The following is a 23,627-nucleotide window of genomic DNA, read 5'->3' as shown; positions in this document are numbered from 1 at the left end:
TCAGTGCTTCAAGTACAGTTTTCTTTGGTAATTTTGTAGTTAAGAATGTGAGTTTTCCTATTTTTTTATGAAATGAGGACTCTCAGTGGAACATGGTTTGTAAAATTGATTTTCTGGAATGTTTTATTGTGACTACATTGACATTGCTAGATATATAGTTCGAGATTAATTTTCAGTTGTAATTATTTTACTACCTATTTGTTTACTTTTCTTTTTTTAAGCAGGAGCAATACTTTTGTTAGTTTGGTCTCTTGGTATACATTGCCGGTACCTTTTCTATAAATTGTTTTAGTGGTGGATGAGTATATGACTTTCCCTTCTTGTCATGTGCTCACTCGTTTCTTTGTTGTCTACATAGCTGAGGTTTAGTAGGCATTGTTTTGTATCTTTAATGTTGTAGAAGGGTTGTGTGGGTGAAGATATATGTTAATATTAAATAGTGGAATAAGGGATATGACTGTTGACATAGGAGGTATCCTCTGCCCATGTGAGCTGTAACATGTATGGACAGGAATGGAAGGTGATAGGGCAGTAGAAGAGGTGGTTCGACGTCTTCAGAAAGCAACTGCCTATCTCAGGGCAGTCGGGTGGAACGTCTGGATGTGGCTACGCATTGAAGTAGTGCCGAAAGAGTAATTCTCCTTCTTGGCATGACTGAGTGTGACACAACACTAGGTGCAGTGCCAACAGGCAGCATGATCCTAGTGCATTCCGCCATTGGTGGTAAAAAAACGCCACACCCAGGTTTCTCTCTGACCACCAGACATAAAAGGTACCTCTTCTACTGCATCATCCTCCTCCTATTCGTCCTGCAGCTCACCTGCTGCAGTGCCCCTGTTCCCTTCTCACTCCCTCCAGGTGGTGGTGGCCCCTGAGGGGAAGGGATGACCATGGCTGATGTCATATTGAAGTGCTGTGAAGTGTTGGTGCAGCTCCCAAAGGTTCAGCTCCCTCTGCATTATCAGATTGTGAATTACTATAAGAAATGGGTGAGTCCCGTTGGAGGAACTAACCGTGGTCTTTCTTCCAGACGTTGGAGAACAAAAAAGAACATTACAAGTCATGTAAAGTTCAGAGAACAACAAAGAATGTCATCAGCAGTTGTGGAAGTTTCAACTTAAAAATTGGATTTTAAATTGGTTGCATAGCATGGTCATTGACCATGTACACATCACCACACTGAATGGGGTTGGACACGTCATGATGTGTATGGCCATCCGCAGCCACATCACAATGTTTTCCTACTTTAGGGCACCCGCATGATGTCACCCGGCTTCGCTGTAACAACCACGGCCATTCCACGAGGTTCACAAACTAATTACAAGTTTGTCATGGCGCTGCAGACACTGACGCTGTTTGAAAATGCCTGCATAGCCAGGTGACGTCACCTGGATGTGCTTCACTTACCACGGCCGAGCCCACACATTCAAAAACTAATGTAAAGTGTGTCATCTGGTTGCAGGCAAATCAATCAGTTTGTGAACATTAGCATGCCCATGTGATATCACTCGGGTACACTGTGAAGACTGCAGCTGTGCCAAGATGTTCACAAACTAACTAAAAGTGCATCATGTCATTGCGGACATGGCAGTCCATTTGTGACTGTGAGCACATCTTTGTGACATTACCCTTGTTGCGACTAGGACATGTATATAGTCAGCACACTTCATACTATGGTTTAAAAATAAATTGCACATATTTACATTAATAAACATGATAAGGAGAGAGAATCACAATTGGAAACAAAAATAGGGGAATTTGAGTAATCAAAACATTGTTCCCTAATGTCCTCTTGGAATCATTGAGGTGATAGATGGGTGAAAGGGTCACAGGTACAAGTAGGGCAATGAAAACCAGCATTTCTTATCACATAATGTTTAACACATGTACACAATTCTGCACATTTGATTTTTAATTTGATTTGAGTTGAGACATAATTGGTTCATCTTATTTTCAATATTCTGCAATTTAGTTTTAAAATCTTCATTTATTTCTTCATAATTGACTTGTTTTTCTTGTTGTTGTAGATGTTGAAGTATGAACTATATGTAATACACTGCATGTAATAGTGTATATACATGTAATAGAATGTTATTATTTTGTAAAACATATAACATTATGTACCACTAGTAGGTACTTCTTCAGTTATATCCTCCCTAGGGAAGTATAACTCTAGTAATTCCAGAGTACGTGCCATTTGTATTACAATTTACAATGTTTATATTTAGTCATATAACATTTTCACAGAGTTATTACATTAGCATTCTGCCTGTTTATAGATCTAATGAAAAAGTACTACTTACTTACTGAAGTGTTGGAATTGTTTTTCTTCACTGCAGGAAATGTGCTTCAGTGCCTGTCATGTGTTGATGTGTATTACTTGTAACGGATGTACAGTTTTCTTCAATATATGGTTCAATCCATAATATTGTTTGCATCCATTGTATACATTATATGTATACTTTCATAGTAAAACAAATAAAGAATACAGTGTCCCCCTGTGATTTTGTATAATATTGATGTTACCTGTTCCCAGGTATGTTCGCGGACTTGCAATACTGGTCACGGACATAATAGCTAATATATGGGGGGGCATTTTTGAGTGCGTAGTTTGTAAAGATAACTTATTAAGTTCCTGGTAAATTAGGTTGCACTGATAAAAACCTATGAAATTCAGTGAAAACATGTTGTGAAACGAATGTTATGGTTAAGTTTCACTTATATAAACGTATGAAACTCAGGAAAAATCATTGTTAAAAGGACATTATGATTAAGTTGCTCTAATAAAAGCCTATGAAATTAATTGAAAAATCTTTGTTAGAGAGAAATTAAAGTTACATGGTTAAGTCAAAAAACAAAATAAATCCACTAGTTATGGTAAGTTGTGCAACCATAACTCACGCCACTGCCATGCACTGCTAACACTAAGGACATCAAAGATGGCATCACAAACGGCATCATAGACAAGGTTACATCTTACATCATAATATGTCCCTGGATGAGAGCGACATAGCTAAAAAAATGTATTTGAAATTATTACCTGTGATTAAAATATTGGAACAGGCGATGGAGCATCAATTCTGATAAGTATGTTTGCAGATTATGCCAAATACTGAACCAGACTGAAACAATTAAACATTTAGTACTGGATTGTGAGTCGAGAGGGGCAAACAGATATGCATATAAGGATGTGTGGTGGTCTAAGGAATTTCTGTGGAATCAACTTATGGGTGAAGAACACATTTAGCTAATTGTTGCATTGATGAGATGTTTAAATTGATTGAATGTTAAATTAATAGATGCAAATTAAGAATTGTATCTTTTTTGTTTTTTATTTGGGAAATGTTTCTTTTCTATAAACAATGACTCAATAAGCAAAAACAAAAAAAAATGTGATTGACTTTTGACTTCCACACTTTCCTTGACCACTTGATCAAATTTGTTTGACGCAAATGGTGACAGGTATTTTTTGGGGCAAATATTTGCTCAACTTTCATGAATATTGTTTTGGGAGCATCTTTGCTCAGTTTTTCTGGTCACTGTCCTGTTGCATGTATTTATTCTCAGATCTAAATGGTCCAGTCGAATTTGGCATCCTTTGTCCTCTTTTTGCACATTCTTTGTGTACATGCAAATCTGTGAGGTCTCAGAGGTCAAATGACCTAAACACTACCCACCAGTCAATCACTGCTAATCCTTTTGTGCCATCTTGTTTTGCACCTTTTTTCCCTACTACAGTAGCCCTTCACCCTCTTTTCTTTTACAGTCGGTGAGTGGATGTGAGTGGGCATAGGTCAGGACACCGAAGCTCAACCCCCTGTCAATCACTGCTAAAATGTTGATGATTTATTACGTCCTTTATCCATACTTCAGCAGCCTTTCAGTCTTTTTTCTGTTGCAGTTAGTGAGCCGGTGCAAGTGTATCAAGGTCATGTGACCGAAACCATGCCCACTTGTCTATCACAGCTAATCTTTTGTTGCATTCTTGTTCTGGTGCCCTATTTGCCACTTTAAGCTGTCCTACAGCCTCTTTTATTTTGCAGTTGGTGAAATGTTACAAGTATGTCTAGCTCATGAGACCTAAACCCCACCCATCTGTCAATTACTGCTAAAATCTTGGTGCATTCCTGTTTTTCACCCGTATTCCCTAGTTAAACAGCCCAGCCTCTTTTATTTTTCAGTTGTTGAGTTGGTGCATGTGGGTCTAGGTCATGCTACCTAAACCCCACCCATGTGCATTTTTCAGTCCCTCCCTTTCCTTTCTTAGATGTTAGAATATCAAAGGGAGTCTCTCTGCGACGTCTGAAGCCAAGGGCAGACTAAGAGTAGGGCATTTCCTGTTTGGACCTGTTGGAACCAGATCCCCTGCACCTGCAACATCAGGTAAGCTGCTTCGGAAATGTGATTCACCCCTCTCTCCCAATAGTCTATTCCCACCATCGTCACTCATCACCAACCATGCTGCTCACCAGAAAAATGTAATTAACCATGCCACAGTGATCGCTGACCCCATCACTACACATGACTGGGAAGCGAATGTCATTAGCAAGACCTGGATGACATCCACATTCTAGAAGTCCTCATCTCAATTGTCTACAGAATTGTACAGCAAGACCGTCCAAACAAGATGGATGGAGGCTTCATCATCATTTACAAAACATCATGGCATGCCGCTCAACTAGACATCTCCACCATCTGCTCTTTCAAACGGCTTTCCTGCCACTTCCTGTTCTCCCCAACATCCACTTTCCACCAAATCTACGGACCACCTAAGCCCAATACCTTAATCATCAGAGACTTATGTATTTTGTAACCACAATATCTCTAACGCACACCAATAACATCTTCTTCTGCAATTTCAACATACCTGAGTTCCCAGCAACCAAGTCAAAGGAAGAAGATCTGCACTGACTTCTCAACACTCTGAACCTTGCGCAAAAAATTAACGCCCCAACTCACAAGAAAGGTAATAAACTCAACCGGTTCATCATTGACCTCACCACCCTTTGTCACAGCTCTCCAATCCCACTTGTCAAGTTGGACTATCTGGCAATCGCCTTTGACATTGGCCACAAAAACCTGAATCAAACACACCAATTTGAAACACGGAAAATAAATCTTCAGATCATTCAAGAATTTCCCAGTGGAAGATTTCATGGAAGACCTTGCCATCCTCCACTTCACATGGAAAGATATACCTCAGATCAACCAGGACAATGGCTAACTTCTCCAACATCTCAACACCACCCTCACAAACCACATCAGCCACCATGCCCCAGTTAAACAACACACTATAAAACCTAAACTTTCTGCACCTTGTTACACTCAAGAACTCAACTTAAAGAAAAGAACCATCAGAAAATAGGCAAAGACTTGGCAAAAATCCTTCAGTGCATCCATCCTCGCTCGCTCAAGAACCTCTGTGGTACAGCAAGATGATTGATCTCCATTGCCAAGATCAATAAATACCGAACAACCATAACCCAGGCCAACAATGAAAGGAGAAACCTCTTCAAATTCATCAAGCATTGCATCAACCCTCTACGACCCACCTGTACTGCACTCCATCGAAACATTCACCACCATCAACTCTTAATTTACAAGATTAGCATGATTTTGCAGCTAATAGAACACAACCCTGCTTCTGACAGAGCACTACACATCCCATCTAGCAAAGCCACCACTACCTGTACAATATTTGAGACAGCCACTATGGAAAACCTCGGTTGCACCCTAACATCCCTCAATGCCTAGTCATAAGTAGATGACATCATCCCCGCCTCCGTACACAAGGCCCTTCTGTTTAAAGCACTCCTCCCATACCTGACAATCTTCAATAGCTCTCTCACTCAAGACACCTTCCCCTCAAATCCCGAGATTAGACAAATCCTCCCACTTCTCAAGAAATCAACAATGGACCAAGACATCCTTAGGAATTACCACCCAATCACCCATTTCCCTTCCTTGGAAAAATCATTGAGAAAGCATTAGTCATTAAACTCCTGTTAACACATCGAGACAAACAACCTCTGTAAGTCATCCGAATCTGGCTTCAGACCAAGATGCAGGATGGAAACGGTTACAATCAAGGTGATCGATGATGCCCTTAGTATCCTTGATAATGACCATCCTTGCCGCCAGGTTCTCCTTTATCTCTAAGCAACATTCAGCACAGTAGACCAACAGACATTGACCGAGACTCTAAATTGATGCATGGGGATCAGTGAGTTAATTCTCAGTTTATTCAAATCCTACCTTGCTAACTGCCATCAATTTGCCACATTTGGAGTCCCGCTAGAATCTATCCCCCACCCTGTGATCTTTAAACTTTGCATGGAACTGCTTGGAACCCACCTGGCTCCACACAACATCCACATCCATGAATACACAGATGACAGGCAGCTCTACCTCAAAATGTCCTCAAACATAGAAAACCACAAGTTCAAGGCCTGCCTCACAGTGATCCATTCCTGGATGTCCAGTGCTTACCTGTCGCTCAAACCCCCCAAAACGGAATTCCTACTACTGACCAACAACATCAAACACCCTGATATCCATTCCTGGCTTTCTGCTATGAACCTTGAGGGATTCACATCCCAGCTGGCAACCTTTCATCGACAGACACCGTTCCTAGCAAGGAAGACACAAACGGCTTGGTAACAACTTTCCATCTTTCTGTCCTCTGTAAAAACAAGCTGTTCATCCCAGAAAATATCTCTAGATCTACTCTCCAAGCCTTGGTCCGCTCCTACTTGGATGCTGACAATGCAGGGGATGTTACCATTGAAGAGTAGTATCCTCAGGTGTTCATGCCCCCGATTGGTTGCTTAAACGGATATGCACACAGGATTAAACTGAACGTAAAAGTCAAGTGTCAAAACATCCATCTAGCATTGAAAGGAGAATTGTAGAAGAAGTTAGAGTGTTTGCTGAATGGAAGAATCCTTGAGCCTATAGAATCTGCAGAATGGTGACACCCCATAGTTGTTGAGCTAAACAAATTGGGAAAATAAGGATGAACGTGGATGTTAGGGATCGAAATGTGAAAGGACATATGTGTTGGGGTGAAGAGATCTGGCAAGACATTTTGAGATCAGGGTCAGGTGTTGCCAGAATGGAGGTCAGGAGTCAGTGTGTCAGGGGAGAGTTTGCTAGATAGGTGTGTTCATGTCTGTGACATGCGTGCAAGTTACATACTTGCTACCAGGATTTCAAGATGTGAGCATGAGTGAATGCATGATGACACATTGTGATTTCCAGCAGTGCATACATGTTCATTGTACTAAACACATATGTCATTTCCAGAGGCATGTTTTTTCCTCATTGTGGTTGGTCAGAGGTTAGGTTTCATTTCTGTTCTATAAAGTTAAATGTATTTACACAAAGGGGAGGAGTGTGTTGTATTTGTTCAGGTTTATATGTTCTACGTGAGGTAACAGTTGGTGAGGTGGAGTTGAAGAGGAGACTGGTGGAAGACTGTGGGGCTGTGTCATGTACCCAACTGAGCTGAATAAACCTTATATACCACTTAGCAGTCTACAGTGGCCACTGCATATATATACTTGGCCGTTTGACCCAATCATGTGTCGCCATCTACATTAGCGAATAGGGTAGACTGGCAGGCGCAAGCCGGCCCCCACCCCGAAGGCACCTCACAAAAGGAGCCTGTCCTGGCCTTGCCCCACTATCCATTGTAGTGGGCCACAGGAATGACCCCCGCACCAGGTGCGCCACTGGAGCAGCGCACCCCGACCTTCAGGAGCACCCATCTGCTTTAACTTAAGCCCATCGGGGCTTTTGCATGTGGTGCTTATCATCCGCACCATTTTGCTGCTTGAGTGCTAAATCCCGTCTACATTCTTTACAAAGTGACGTGTAAACGAAGAACCATGTCGTGCACTGCCTTATAGTGCTCTTTATTGTCATTGTCCATGAGAAGCCCACGAAGCAATAAGCTGCTACAAACTTGTAAGATGGCCGCCAACCCCACTGTGAATGCAGTGCAGCTGGCCTCGGCCGTTTGACCCAATCACGTGTCAGCATCTTTATTGTCATTGTCCATGAGAAGCCCACAAAGCAATCAGCTGCTACAAACTTGTAAGATGGCTGGCAACCTCACCGTGAACGCAGTGCAGCTCGCCTCGGCCGTTTCACCCAATCACGTTTCGGCATCTACATTAGCGAATAGGGTGAACTGGCAGGCGCAAGCCGGCACCCTCCCCGAAGGCACCCCACAAAAGGCGCCTGTCCCGGTCCAACTATCGATTGTCGTGTGCCACAGTAAGGAAACCTGCACCAGGTGCGCCGCTGGTGCAGCGCCCCCCAACCATCAGGAGCACCCATCTGCTTTAAGGTAAGCCCATCAGGGCTTTTGCATGTGGTGCTTATCATCCACACCATTTCGCTGTTTGATGGCTAAATCCCGTCTACATTCTTTACAAAGTGACGTGTAAACAAAGAACCACGTCGTGCACTGCCTTATAGTGCTCCTTATTGTCATTGTCCATGAGAAGCCCACGAAGCAATAAGCTGCTACAAACTTGTAAGATGGCCGCCAACCCCACTGTGAATGCAGTGCAGCTGGCCTCGGCCGTTTGACCCAATCACGTGTCAGCATCTACATATTAGTAAATAGGGTGGACCGGGAGGCGCAAGCTGGCACCCTCCTCGAAGGCACCTCACAAAAGGCGCGTATCCAGGGACGTCCAAACGTCACCAGCACAAACCTCTGCCCAGCTTTGCCATGACCCTCGATACATATTCATAAAGTCACTGACAGCAGTCCATTACGAGCCATCAGAAGCGCTGAACACTCTATGAATTATCACTTTGTGCAGTAAGACATTCTGCAACCATCACACAGTCAGTCTTGTTACTCAGCGAAATGCTGATTAGTATCTAAGACATTGTGTAGCCCCTTCACTTATTGCTCCCCTGCGTTTTGCCTCCATTGGACACACAGAACTGATAATCAGTGTCACATTACCGATTAACTGAACAATCCGCCCATTGCAAATATTAACTGCCCGAATTGCCTAGCCAATGTATGTGTCCCATATTCGTTCTTGATTAACCGTACTATTGTCGTTTAACAAGCATTGTGAAATACTTAATACATCGCTTTGTCCTTGGGTACAGGAACGTATGCCTCACTGTCCAGATCTTCAAATTGTCTATTCAGTTGCTCGGATATTCTACTCAACCCAGGTTGTCCTATTGAAACATTCGTACGCCAGCAAATACGTTTCTGATTTTTATATAATGCATTGTCTTTGTCCCATACATATTGCTCCCCTGTGTTGAAGTTCCGGTCTGTCTCCCACTCCATAAAATCTCATCACGCAAAATACTATTGTAAGTTGCAGTTATTGTCCATGCTTAAAGTGACTCTAGCCCACGCTGCCCAAAACTGGTTGACCCATTATTGCCACCTCTGTTCGCCTCCTCCAATATGAATTGTTGACTGTAGAATGTTTATCTATGCCACAGAATGCTTCTAGCACTTGCTGACTTAAATTGACAGCCGCATTGTCTCATCTGTTTCCTGCCACCATTTCGAATTGCTTACTGTTGTCTAGCGCATTATAGAGTACCTTTTACACACATGGCCTTAAACTAATTGCTGTATTTTGAATGATTGCTGTCGCCTAGCGCACTACAGAATGTCTCTATTTGTTACAGAATGCATTTAGCACATGCTGCTTTAAACTTATAGCATCATTTTGTCTCATCTGTCCGCCGCCACCATACTAAATTGATTATTGATGCCTAGTGTACCTTAGAATACCCTTAGCACACCTTGCTCTAAACCAATCGAGAACTGCCTATGTCACATTACCGATTAATGTGACATAGGCAGTTCTCGATTGCCTATCATCTTGTTTATTATTGCTATTTTGATATAGCATACCAGCAACCTATGCCTGTTTGTAATCATCTTCTAGAGTGATCCTGATCTAGCCTCCTGCACTAGTTGCCTTCCTGCCCACTTGACACAAATAAGCCCTCTGGCACCGGATATTATCTGTCCTATTTCTAGCAAGTTAAACGAACCTACTACTACACTGCTTTATCGTATAGTACTCTGTGAACTCAATTTAGCCATAGTGCATGGTTATGCAACAATCACCTTTGGGGCACTATGTTCACCACTACACACTCTATGAATTACCACTTTGTGCAGTAAGACATTCTACAACCATCACACAAGTCTTGTTACTCAGCGAAATGCTGATTCATATCTAAGACATTGTGTAGCCCCTTCACTTATTGCTCCCCTGCATTTTGCCTCCATTGGACACACAGAACTGATAACCAGTGTCACATTACGGATTAACTGAACATCCGCCCATTGCAAATATTAACTGTCCAAATTGCCTAGCCAATGGATGTGTCTCATATTCGTTCTTGATTAACCGTACTGTTGTCGTTTAACAAGCATTGTGAAATACTTAATACATCGCTTTGTCCTTGGGTACAGGAACGTATGCCTCACTGTCCAGATCTTCAAATTGTCTATTCAGTTGCTCGGATATTCTACTCAACCCAGGTTGTCCTATTGAAACATTTGTACGCCAGCAAATACGTTTCTGATTTTTATCTAATGCATTGTCTTGGTCCCATACATATTGCTCCCCTGTGTTGAAGTTCCGGTCTGTCTCGCACTCCATAAAATCTCATCACGCAAAATACTATTGAAAGTTGCAGTTATTGTCCACGCTTAAAGTGACTCTAGCCCATGCTGCCCAAAACCGGTTGACACATTATTGCCACCTCTGTTCGCCTCCTCCAATATGAATTGTTGACTGTACAATGTTTATCTGTGCCAAAGAATGCTTCTAGCACTTGCTGCCTTAAATTGACAGCCGCATTGTCTCATCTGTTTGCTGCCACCATTTCAAATTGCTTAGTGTTGTCTAGCGCATTATAGAGTACCTTTTGCACACATGGCCTTAAACTAATTGCTGCATTTTGAATGATTGCTGTCGCCTAGCGCACTACAGAATGTCTCTATTTGTTACAGAATGCATTTAGCACATGCTGCTTTAAACTTATAGCATCATTTTGTCTCACCTGTCCGCCGCCACCATACTGAATTGATTATTGATGCCTAGTGTACCTTAGAATACCCTTAGCACACCTTGCTCTAAACCAATCTAGAACCGCCTATCATCTTGTTTATTATTGCTATTTTGATATAGCATACCAGCAACCTATGCCTGTTTGTAATTATCTTCTAGAGTGATCCTGATCTAGCCTCCTGCACTAGTTGCCTTCATGTCCACTTGACACAAATAAGCCCTCTGGCACCAGATAGTATGTGCCCTATTTCCAGCAAGTTAAACAAGCCTACTACTACACTGCTCTATTGCATAGTACTCTGTGACCTCAATTTAGCCATAGTGCATGGTTATGCTACAATCACCTTTGGGGCACTATGTTCACCACTTTGTTAAACTTAGTCCGACTAGGCGCTCTACTTATACTATATCTAGTGCCCAGTCTCACCTTGTACACTCATAAATCTAAGTCCTCCCACACTATGCCTTGCATCAACCCCTATCTGAACTCCCCAGTCTTATGGCTGGAACACTTTGCAACTAAACCCACTCCTAACCAACCTTGCACTCTCCATTTAAGGAACCTTAGATTAGGCTCGGGATTTAGTCAAAAAACTCATCGCCCATACCATCTATCGATACTAACCCCCACACTCTCCAGGGCAACCCTGCAACAAAACCTGAGACCATAGGCACTACTACCTTGAGTCCTAAAGACACCTTGAAACAAGAAAACAATTCTATTATTGCCAAGGATACCTTGATTAAAGGGGCCCTTGCTAATGCTAGGTCCTTCCTAGCTCATGTGCTTGATATTGCCGATTTCATTGTAACCCAAGACCTTGATTTCCTAGCCATTACTGAAATGTGGCTACACGCAGCAGCTGGACCTTTACTGTCCTTGGCCATCCCCAATGACTTTGCCATCATCAGATGCAATAGTAACACCAACCAATCCAAAGGTGGAGGTGTTGCCTTCATCTTCAAAAGTTCCCATGAACTCATTCCCAATCACCAAATCTCTTCTGCTGAGCTAATATCAGTTAAATTGCTGATATCACCTAATCAAACCGCCATAGTGCATCTTAATTACCGGCCATTATACATTAGGGCCCATATCCATCTGCAGTGATGATTTCACACCCCTCTTTGCAGCAAACATCAAGCCCAACTCCCAAAATATACTACCTGGGGACCTCAATGTTGGCTTACAAGACCCGAATGACCCTAAAGCTCTCGACCTTGCCAGCACACTAATGGACTTAGGATTTACCCATCACATGCAGGAACCCACGCACATTAAAGGCAGAACCCTTGACTGGCTCGCAGATCTGAATTGGAGCATCAACATGGTGTCCAACACACCTTGCATTTGGTCAGATCATCATAAGATAATCTCCATTAAATTCAATAACCAATGTCCCATTCAAAACATTGCACCTGCTATTTGTACTAGAAACAAGAAGGACATCACAAGAGAGAAACTGCTCCCACTAATCCTTCCTATTCTTAACAATGCCTCAATGTCATGCACAGAGAGCACAGTCTTAGTTGATACCTTCAACCGAACCATACTAAAAGCGCTAAACTTCATTGCTCCAATTAAACTACGGAAACCTAAACCACGTGCTCATCTCAACTCCTGGTTTACACCACACCTGAGAGAACTACGTAAAGCTAAATGAAACACTGAGGCATGCTGGAAAAGTCTTCTCTCTGAGGCCATCAAAAGCACTCTCATCATAGCCTCCTCCAATTACAAAGAGGCGATACTATTAGCTAAAAAAGACACTTATAATAAGTGTATCTTGCAGGCAGTATCCAACACCAAAGAGCTCTTCAAGATACTTAAAGAACTTGAATCTTGCAAAGCCACCCCTGACAACTGTAACTCTAACACCACATGGTGTACTAATATCCAAAAAGTGCAAACTAAAATGAATGCCAAAAAATGCAGTCTACTCATGGACTCACAACCTAGCACCTCCGCTAGCAAATCCCCCCGATTGCACACTCCTTCAAACCATTCAGCTTCTCACCTCTGTCCATCACGGAAGTGGAAAATATCATCAAAAAACTTACACCATCTAACTGCCAAGGCGACTCATGTCCAGCCCCTGTGATCAAGGAAGCTGCCCATGATTTAGCCCCCTTCATCACCACCTTTATAAATGCCTCGTTCAAAATCAGGTACGGTCCCTGATAACCTTAAGGATGCGTGGATTATCCCACTACTAATAAAACATCTTTGGATCCTAGTAACCCATCTAACTACAGGCCTATCACCACAGTGCCCTTTCTATTGAAAATCTTGGACAGTGCCGCCTACTTACAAATACAGGATTATCTAGACTCCAATAAACTCCTTGGCCTCAGACAATCTGGCTTCCGACCTAGGTACGGTACAGAAACCGCTCTCATCGACTTAAAAATGCAAATTGAAGACCTAAAAGACAATGGCAAATTGGCCCTTCTAATTCTGCTTGACCTCTCGGCAGCATTCGACTTGGTCAACCATCAAATTCTCTGCATCACCTTAAAATCGCTGCCCACTTTTCCGATGAAGCTACCTCTTGGATTAGATCATTTCTGGCAAACAGATCCATGAGGGTTTTCTCCCATCCCCTTCTGCTGAACCATTGCCAGTAACATGTAGGGTCCCGCTAGGGTCCTGTGTCTCACTCACATTGTACAACGTGTTCATAAAGCCACTCTTTGATATTCTTGACTATTTGGGTGTCACCTACACCAATTGTAGACAAAAAAAGGAGGATGAATATGGTACCTTTGAGGTGCCGTTAAACTCCACTGCACACTTTTGCCTTTTATAAACAAAGCATTTCTTAGACTGCAGTACCACTTTTCTAGTTTAATGAAAGTTTAAGAACACCTTCTTACATTAGAAATGTAGCAGTCTATTAAGAAATTCTTGCAATGACACTAGAGCACATGTGTCCCCCACAGGGTGTGATTTTAGCAGCTTTTGCTGACAATAACACATCTCCCCTCCAATATTTCCACCCACCTCAGAATGATGGTGCTGGAAACTGGAGGGGAGAATGTTGTACTTCCACACACTTTTTATCACAAGCGCAGAATCAGGTCCTGAGTCAGGAAGTTCAGGCATGGGGCATAGAACCTTTTCTTCTTGTCACAAACACACATATATATGGTCGGTAAAGGCAGATGTCCCCAATCATTCCTTTGTACATTTGCACACTAAAGATATGCTTGCAGGTGGCGCAAGAGCATCTCATCTGACTGCATGGAACCCGCTGCAAACTATTATGCAAACTATGAACCAGCTCTAGAACTACCTGCCACCTTCCCTCCGAGCGGAACAACCATATTAGACATAACTACATCAACTGGCTTAAGACAACAGACCTCTAAGACTCACTACCCAGACCACACTGCAAATAGTCCTCAAACACGTTGCCACTAGGTATTAGATAGAGTACTCATGTTCATGCTGCTGTTCTCTGCATAACAACCTGGTTACCTCTACCTTTTTGTACCGTATTTTATTCTTCTACTTGCCTTGTGTGATTATCCTATTTTATTCTCCTACCTACCCGGGCACCCTCTTACCCTTGGATCTGGTGCACAATACAAATAAATAAACAAACAAACAAAAATGTAAACAGTTCTGTAATAATGCCAATAACATTTTAAGCTGGTGGGCCACAGAAGAGTAAAAGAGAGAAACGCCTATTTTGGCTCGCCAGGGTCTGCTTCCTAATATCAATGGTAATAGGGTTTTTCAATTGCATGTAATCCATTCTGAAGTACACCAATCTCTCTGACATTTTGTACCTTGATCATGGGTACAGTTGCTTCAGAAGGAATGAGTTACAGTGCAAAATATAGCCCCGCCTAAACTGCATTTTCCTTTAGGAAATATTAGAGTTATTTTTAAAGAGAGAATGTTTGAAAGTTGAAAAACTGGTGGAAAAAATAATACACCACTTGGAAGAGATATCCAGTACAGCCAACAAGTCTGATGTTTAATTTTTGTGCTTGGAAAAAATGATGATTTTTTTAGTTCGTTTTTTTTAAAGTTCACTTTTGCAAATGTTCGTCTGTCCATTTTCAAAATGAACCTTCTATTATTTGATAGCAAACAATGAGTCAATGCTGCACACTGGTCTTTTATTCCACACCTCCTCATGTTATCCCACGGTGAAAAGACCTTTAATTCTCAATGGATCTTAATCCATCTAATCATATTTTGCATGGAGTTTACTTCTGCCCCTTCTCAGAATAATACATATGTGGGCCCTTATTGCATACATTTTGCACAGATGCAAGTGCAAATGTGCAAGGTAGTATTAGGTCAGATAGTGTCCTAGTGAAAACAACCTAGACATACAATGATTATTTTGCACTAGGGCAATGTTTACTCCAGTGCAAATGGCACATTATTATCACTAAGTCAAACATTGATCTGGTGTAAAAACACTTTGAAAGAATGCAGATTTGCATAAGGGAAACGCTTCCTCTAGTACATGTTCCAGTACAACATTTATTTAAGGAGGCCTCTGCAATTTGTAGACCAGAATGCCTCATATAGATTCTATGATGCAATCGGGCAGTACACCATGCTCTCCACCATCCTCCTCGGAGGACGTTGAAGACTAAGGTCCTGATTTACAAAATAATTTTACAATGGCACAAACCCACGTGTGTTGCCATCCATCGACAGGGGTACACCCACCCCCTTACCCTATTTCAGTTTTGGTGTTGTAAGACTCCTTTTAGGACGTTATTCCTTGCACCAACCTGAGCTGATGTCAACGATACATTCGGGTGTGATAAACCATCCAGTTGTAAGTCAATGCGCTTTAGAAACAGGTAACATTGCATACGTGCTAATTTGCTAATTTAGTAAGCAAAAACTCGATGAGAAAAGCTGGTTCTTCTTTCAAAGCTAAATTCTTCTATCACAGGACCTGCAACCAATCATGTGGGACTTGATTTCTATCACGGAAAAATATGCACCTTTCAGTGAAGAGAGTCAACTGTAGACAGCCAAGCATAACAAACCAAAGGTATCTCGTCCACGGGGTCACTAACTAGCTATATGAAAATGTGTATCCAATAAGGTCAATCTATTCTTTAAAAAGATATAAAGCAAATGACAGCAATTTAATGTGTACTCTTCAGGGGTAATATTAAGTTTAATCAAGAAATGGGCAATTTCAGAACACACAGCTGTGCCATGCATGTCATGAGCCCGACTCTCATCAAACTGCATTGGTTCCCGCTTCAAGCACGTATCATATTCAAATCCTGCTGTATCATCTATAAGGCCATTGGTCTGAAGGCCCCAAGCTACGTCACTGAGAAACTCAGCATCCCCGGAGGCATATGATCCACTAGAAGTAAGGACATGTGAAGGCTTGAACTCCGACAGTGCAGGAAGGAAAGAAGAACAAGACAGGCCTTCTCTGTCTAGGCCCCCAGACTCTGGAACCTCCTCAATGTCAACAACACACTCTCCCCCTCACTTCTATATTTCAGGAAGGAAAACAAGACATTCCTCATCAGGAAATAGCTTCTCCCTAACTCCTAAGTCCACACACTCACGACTCCCCACCTTACATGTTACAGGGAGATCTACTCCTCCCTGTTTCCTCCCTAGTCCTCCCTGTTTCCTCCCTAGGTTGCTTGTCAATCTCTTGCTGCCAAATTGGCTGATCTCCCCTTCCCCAATGTTATCTCCCCATCCCTTGTATCTCTGCTCCCCTTACCATGTCCTTGCCCCATGACTTGTAAAGGGCTCAGCTGCTTCACAAAGCTAGGTCCACACTCAAGAAATACCCTAATAATAATAAATCATAATCAGAATTGCACATGTGTGACAATCATGTGCTTCATATTCTTAAGAATCTCTTGCACATCTCTGATTTGCAACTAACATGTTTTATGAGAATATGGCCTAAAAGTTCTGGCAACACAGAAATGCAGGGCAGCTGGACATGACAATGCTCTAGACCATCCACCAGAATACCCCCATTGTTGAGATAATGGGGAATATGGAGTAACTGGAAACTTTTTGTAACCCACGAAAAAATTTTGTGTGGGACTCGACTGCTGAAATTAGTTCAGGAGGCAGCCCAACTAACTTTCTTAAAGTGGAAAACCAAAACAATCTGTGGTACAGTTTGCTCCCCCAGTCTGGCATGCTGTATGAATCGCAGTCTCCATAAGAATACGGGGGGCCATTGCAGACCAGATGGTTGATGCCTATGTTCTTATCTTGGTAGTGATGAAGAACAACTGAAATTCTGGCCTGTCAAGCAGTCAGTCTGACCAGCTGTTATTGTTTGGTTACGTGTTGAAAGCTTAATCTGCTCCCATAGCCTGCATTGTGAATAGCTGACTAGCACTGTTGGGTCTGTGAGCAGCTAATTAGCTCTGTTGGGTCTATTGTGTTACATCAAAGGAGATGCCTCAACAGCACACAAATGAGGGCTTACTTTCATAAAAATTAATGTGCATTGTATCACTGAAGACTATGGCAGGAGGAAGCATTCAGCTTATCATCTGAAGAACATTCTTCAGATAATTACTTGTTTCTAGGTCAGTTACGGTAATGCAGACCGGAACACCAAGAAAGGATGTGGTGAATTTTACTGTGACAGCAAATGTTCACAATCGAGCAACTCTCTTATCAAATGTTCTCAAGCACTTAAGTATGTTGCACAAGTTAACATTTAGTTTTACCTTCTCCCCTTTCTTTCTGGTCCCAACTAGCAGAGCCACTGTCTTGCTCAATAGCTAGAAGCTCTCTCTCAATAAATGTAGTTCTAACACGTGACATAGAGTATGAAACACCTTTGGACAGTTCACTGAACTCTGTTCTTATTTTAATGCAATGTTTTACCATAGAAGGACAATTTATCTTCCTCTACCGGCCAGCATTATACTTTGCCCTACCAGAAGGAGCACACATCTATAATTATAGTACACAGGGCCCATGTGGGGCAGGAGTTAGAGATACATCGTGTGTGCTAATTCTTCACCACTGTCTAAGCCCTACTACTCCACTTATAAACTGGAGTGTCTGCACAAACTATTTGGGTAAACCAGCAAGCAGTGCCATTATCTATATCCTAGCACCTCCATCACAAACTATTGTTCGTGCCTCTATATAATTTTTTTGACAAACCAGCAGAGCCACTATTCCATGTTTAATGGACTTTCCTAGTCTTCCATGTCTCCCTTTTTTAAGACCACCTTTGCCCCATCGCTCACAAGTAGTTAGGGAAGTGCTTGAGCATGTGCAACCACCACTGTCATAGAATCAGTATCCCCTTACTGACTGAAGACAGGCAACTCTCACAGTTCCTCATCAATGTGCATCTCCTTTCCTGTCTAAATAGTGCCACACCCTGAATTCTACAACCACCAACAGGTGGCACTGCTATTGGTGGGTGGTAAAGTTACCCTTCTAGATGATGCCAGTTGATCAGGCTGTGCTGGTCGAGGTACACAGGATCAAGAAGATGTTTGGGCTAGCCCACAGTTGAGTGCCTGGGCGTCACTTAATAGAGCATGCCCAGCAATGAGCTGGAGTGTCATCCAACACTCCAGTGCTACCATTATCAGTTCTGGAAGAGGTTGCTGCAGGAGCAGGATCTGTGCCACCTGATGTGTGTTCCTGTAACACAATCCTGTTCCACAGGGTTCAGTGGTGGATCATCTAGGAGGTGGGTAGGTTGATCCTGTTTGGGCTAAGCAGATGCACTGCCTTCTAGCACAGGTTGCATATTACACTGTCTGCCTCCCTGTCCTGACAGTCACAACATCCAGCATGCTGAATTAGTGCCAGAACATGTCAGATATGCAGTGCTGTCATGGGCATGCAATGATGCAGTGACTCCAGTCTCCTCCTGGTCCATCTGATGGGCCCCATCTCTGGCTCCTCTACCTTGTGCTCTTCAGTCTCCTGTTGCGCCAACCAGCATCTGCTCTCCCATATCCCGATTGTCATCCTGCTCTCCCTGCAGCTGCTGGGGTCCAACCTCACCTAGAGCAAGACGAATACAGTTGTCCACATTATGCAACAGTTGTGTGAACGTGTCTGCAGTTACCACATCCTTATCCTCATTGGTATGAACATTCCCCCCTGCATCTCACTAACATCTTAAACCATTGAGTCTCCATCTAAAATAAATGCCACAATGCTTAAGGTGTCAATTTGCAAAACAAAAAACAATTAATTGCCTACAAGGAGATTCACACAAGACACAATGAGAAAGGGTAGTCAGAGCACACACACAGTAGGCAAGGTAATTTATTAATAAATGTTTCAGACAAAGGCTTCGCACAGGAATGGAAAGGTGGTAGGAAAAATGTTTTGGTTTTGTAGAAGTTTATGTTGACACAAAGGGAAAGTACAAGAGAAACATTTTTCTTTTAAAGTTTTTGTGGTGAGGAAAAGGTTCGAAAGAAGCTACAAGGGGAACTTTAGAAAAATAAGTTATATGGGAGAAAAGGTAAAAAGTGAATATTAGTTGGAGACCTTAAAATGCACACAAACATAATAAGGGTATAAAACATGTACACCAAACACCAAAAATATCAACATTTAACATGCAGCATATATATTGTGTAATAACGCTTATGGTTCTCTATGAATAATAACTGCAATTTAAAAACTGGACCTGCAACTTCATACCTAAATGATTTAGACCATTAAATGTTAGGTGCCAAAAGTGTAAGCAAATTTTAAAAATGATCAAATTTAGATCATATCATATTCCCTGAGACTACTGACTACAATTGAAATGGAAAAGAAAACACCGGCAAAGTCCTGAACCTGATTAATTCTAACATCATCTCCTTCAACATCAAAGGTTGAAGCATCCCGTGACAATGATTAATGTGATGAAACAGAGCCATCCACATTTGTAACTATGTCAAATGCACCAGCCACCATGTTAGCTTTGTAAGAAGTGCGACCGTCACTGTCAAGGTGCAACACACATGAGTAACCTTCAAGGATATGAAATTTACTATAACACGCTGAGACACAAAATGCAGGAGGGAAACACATCAGAAAAAAGTCAGGTAAGAACATAAGACAGCATGAAGAAAGAATTAGTAGATGAATGCGACAAGGACATGTGGTTAATATTAATTATTTGATGCCTGGGTCTTTCCTCTCATTGCAGGCACACAGGTCAGCAATTTTGAAGGTACCAGTGGCAGTGATGTAGCGCCTCAACATGCTGTGCCTATCAACGCAGCAGAAGACCCCGCAACACCAAGCACCTCTTCTGCCAATCATGCACTCCATGCATCAGTGAGTCACCGCAAACCCTCAACCAAAAAGACAGGATTAAAGGTGTTCCCCGAAGCAGCTGCCACCTCTACCGGCATTGTCACCACCATAGGAATCTCTGCACTGGCCACTACCATGAAGTTGCCTGACCCCACATCTGCTGCTGCACCTCAGTTACAAATCTGTCAATTCCCTTCCTGGTTGTACCATCCGTAACCTCAAATACACCAGCAGTGTCACTGGCGCAATTCAAGCAGGAATACCACTGGTGACCACTACGACCAGGCACCCTTTATCAGTCTCCAGCATAGGCTCTTTTGTCACCCATCAGTGGTGGTGCTGGAGTTGACCTGCCCTCGCCTAGGCCACCTCCTCCAGGCCTTGGTTCTCCTGTGATCAGTCCTCCCCAATCCCATGTTGCTGATGATGGTGATGATGCTTCAGAATGTGACGATGCAGCAATGTTTGAGAGTGATGGTACACCCACCACCTAGCCTGTTCACACAACTGTTGCCCTGAGTCCCAGTGATGCCTCTGCTGGTATCTGGGAGAGGCTCACAGGCATGGAGGAGTGGCACGAGAGGATGCACAGGCAATGTGGAATGCTGTGCAAGGGATCAATAGGAGAATAGCCAGGAAAATGGCACAACAGTTCCCGACACCTATCTGAGGCTACAGTGGCAAATACTGTAGTTGGCCAGACGGTGCAGTAGCTTGCTGAGGCACTGTCAGCCGGGAAGGAGAATATTCAGAGAGCACTATTCCTCATGATACAACACATGCTTGGCCTGGAGTCAGCCAGTTCACCTATGTTACCCCCACAGAAAGGTCACAAACAGGAGATCATTGTGCTACTCACACACCAAAGGTGCCTTCAGACTAAGAGAAACACCATAACAAATAATTACCCTACTCCAAGAAGACATTGGGTATTGAGGGAGGTAGGAGGACATAGGTGTTGGGGATTGAAGGAGGTGGGAGGGCATGGGTTTTGGGGATTGAGGGAGATGGTAGGGCTAGGGTTTTGGGGATTGAGAGAGGTGAGAGTGAATGGATGTTGGTTTTTTAGTGAGGTGGGAGGCCATGGGTGTTTGCACTGTACAAAATAAATCCCATGTATACTTTCACATGCATGGACAATAATATTTGAGTGAGAGTGAACTCTTTCATATGTGGCTATGTACAAATGAGTGGCCTTGATGCAGTGAAATGTGTCTAAAAGAAATTGTCTATGAGTTCCTGCCACACCAGAGGACCATCCCTACCTACAACATGCTCACTTTCTGGCAGTACTTCACCAGCATCATGTTTGTTATTGTCCTCTGGAGGAGGCATGTCCACATCTGTGTGGGAGCGGGACATATCGCCTGATGCACATGCACATGGCACATACTGCAAACATTTTCCCCACCTTCTATAGCCTCTACATTAAGGACCTTGCGATTAGGAGAAAACACCGGAAATGTCCCTTCAGTAGGCAGAATGTCCACTCGATGCACAGCCTGGTCCCGATGTGTGCCTCATTGTAGGCCACCTCCTGTGCTGCACGTGGATTGTGCACATTTGTCATCAGCCACGGAAGCTGTGGGTATCCAGAGGAAGCCGTAAGGGCAGGGTCACAGGTGTCAGTAAACATGAGGATGTGTTGCATTTTTGCATGGCATGTTTATGAACACTCTCTTGATGAAGCTAGGGAGCATTGGAGAACGACATGGTTGTACATCCCTACATTACTTGATGTTTCATGTTCTACGGGGTACGCACAAAATGTCACTTTGGGATTTCCTGTTCACCCATCTCTCAACAACCAGTTGTAACATTCATGCCTTGTGACAGGTTTAGCAATGGACATGTTGTCTGTGGATGGCCCTGTGCTGTGCTTTTATGCAGGTGCCCTGAGGGTTGTATGGCTGTCAGAGTGCATTCATATGGTTTCACCCTTCCTCTTCTTATGGAATGACATTCATGGTTTACAGCATACATGACATCACTGTCTGGTAGTGTTTTGTTATCATTGTGCAGCTTTAAACTGTGTCATTGCGTGTATAGGTATGGTTTCCGTATGCATTGTGGTATCTCTTATACTCTCTTAGTAGATTACTTACTTGCTGGAGCAATATGCTTTTCTGTCATGCTACTGCATGGTCCTGCAGGTTGGTATCTGCAATGTGTTGGGTGAGAGGCAGTTCCTGACTGCATAGGGCATGCCATTATTAGTCATTGGAAGGCTCCCCCCACCTTCACAAAACATTGCACCCGTGATGCAAGTTTGTGATGTGGGATGGCACTTGTGCTTACCTAGTAGCTATGTCAATTGCCCTTAGTGGCTCTCCACAGGATCATGGCATAGTGGGTGGAACCAGGACAGTGGGTACAGCAGTATGTGATGGTTAGGTCAGCATTACAGTTCAACTGTACATTCAGTGAATGGTACTGCTCTCTGATGCTGTATATCTCTTCTACTCCCGGGGGGAGGGGTGGGGCACCGAGGCCACATGAGTGCAGTCTAGGGCTGCTATTATGTTTGGCACTTGGGCTGTCGAGTACAATCATGCCTTGGTGGCATTTATCTGTGCTGGAGTGGTGAGCTGGGAGATGTGCTGAAGTGCATGCCGTAAGGGTGTATCAGCACCTTTCGAAGCACAATTGAAAATCTGGACTGTGACATGCCATGCAGCATGCCCGCAGTGTGCTGTTAAGTGCCTGTGGCTAGGGAATGAGCACCAACATGAGCTTGAGCAGCAGCGATAAGGCAGTTTGGATGCGAATCGTGCTCTGCTGTCATCCAGGATCAGGTACAGTAGCTCAGCAATGGTCTTCCTGTTGAGCTGGCACAGAGTAATGAGCCGTTAATGCCTAGGGTGATGGCCTGATGCAGGGAATGGGTGCTCGCCTTGCACAGCATCCCCTTTGCCTCTCCCCACCATGTGGTCTGTGGTACTGTTCCTGCCTGTGCACTTCAATGTACAGCAGGAGTGTTGGATTTCCAAGTTGGCAACTGTTTGTGGCAGCAAGGTGTAGGAAAGTGTGTTTGGGGGAGGAGTGGGCCTAATTAACCCTTTCGGAGTCCATTGGGTTTATGTCTATCACCTGTATGCATTTATCACCACCTTTTAGGTGGAGCTAACTGTACTATGTTTTTGGCTAAATTTACTGCTGATTTTTGGCTGTACATCAGCGGTATTTCCGCTAGTAATAAGATGGAATTACCATTTTTTATTTCTGGTGCTAATTTCGCTGGCTGAATTAACACTGGGTCTAGTTTTCAGCAATAA

This window comes from Ambystoma mexicanum, chromosome 6q, assembly GCF_040938575.1.
Source record: "Ambystoma mexicanum isolate Mex_15411 chromosome 6q, UKY_AmexF1_1, whole genome shotgun sequence".
In the NCBI taxonomy this organism is placed as follows: domain Eukaryota; kingdom Metazoa; phylum Chordata; class Amphibia; order Caudata; family Ambystomatidae; genus Ambystoma; species Ambystoma mexicanum.
Note: the sequence above shows the minus strand (reverse complement) of the source record.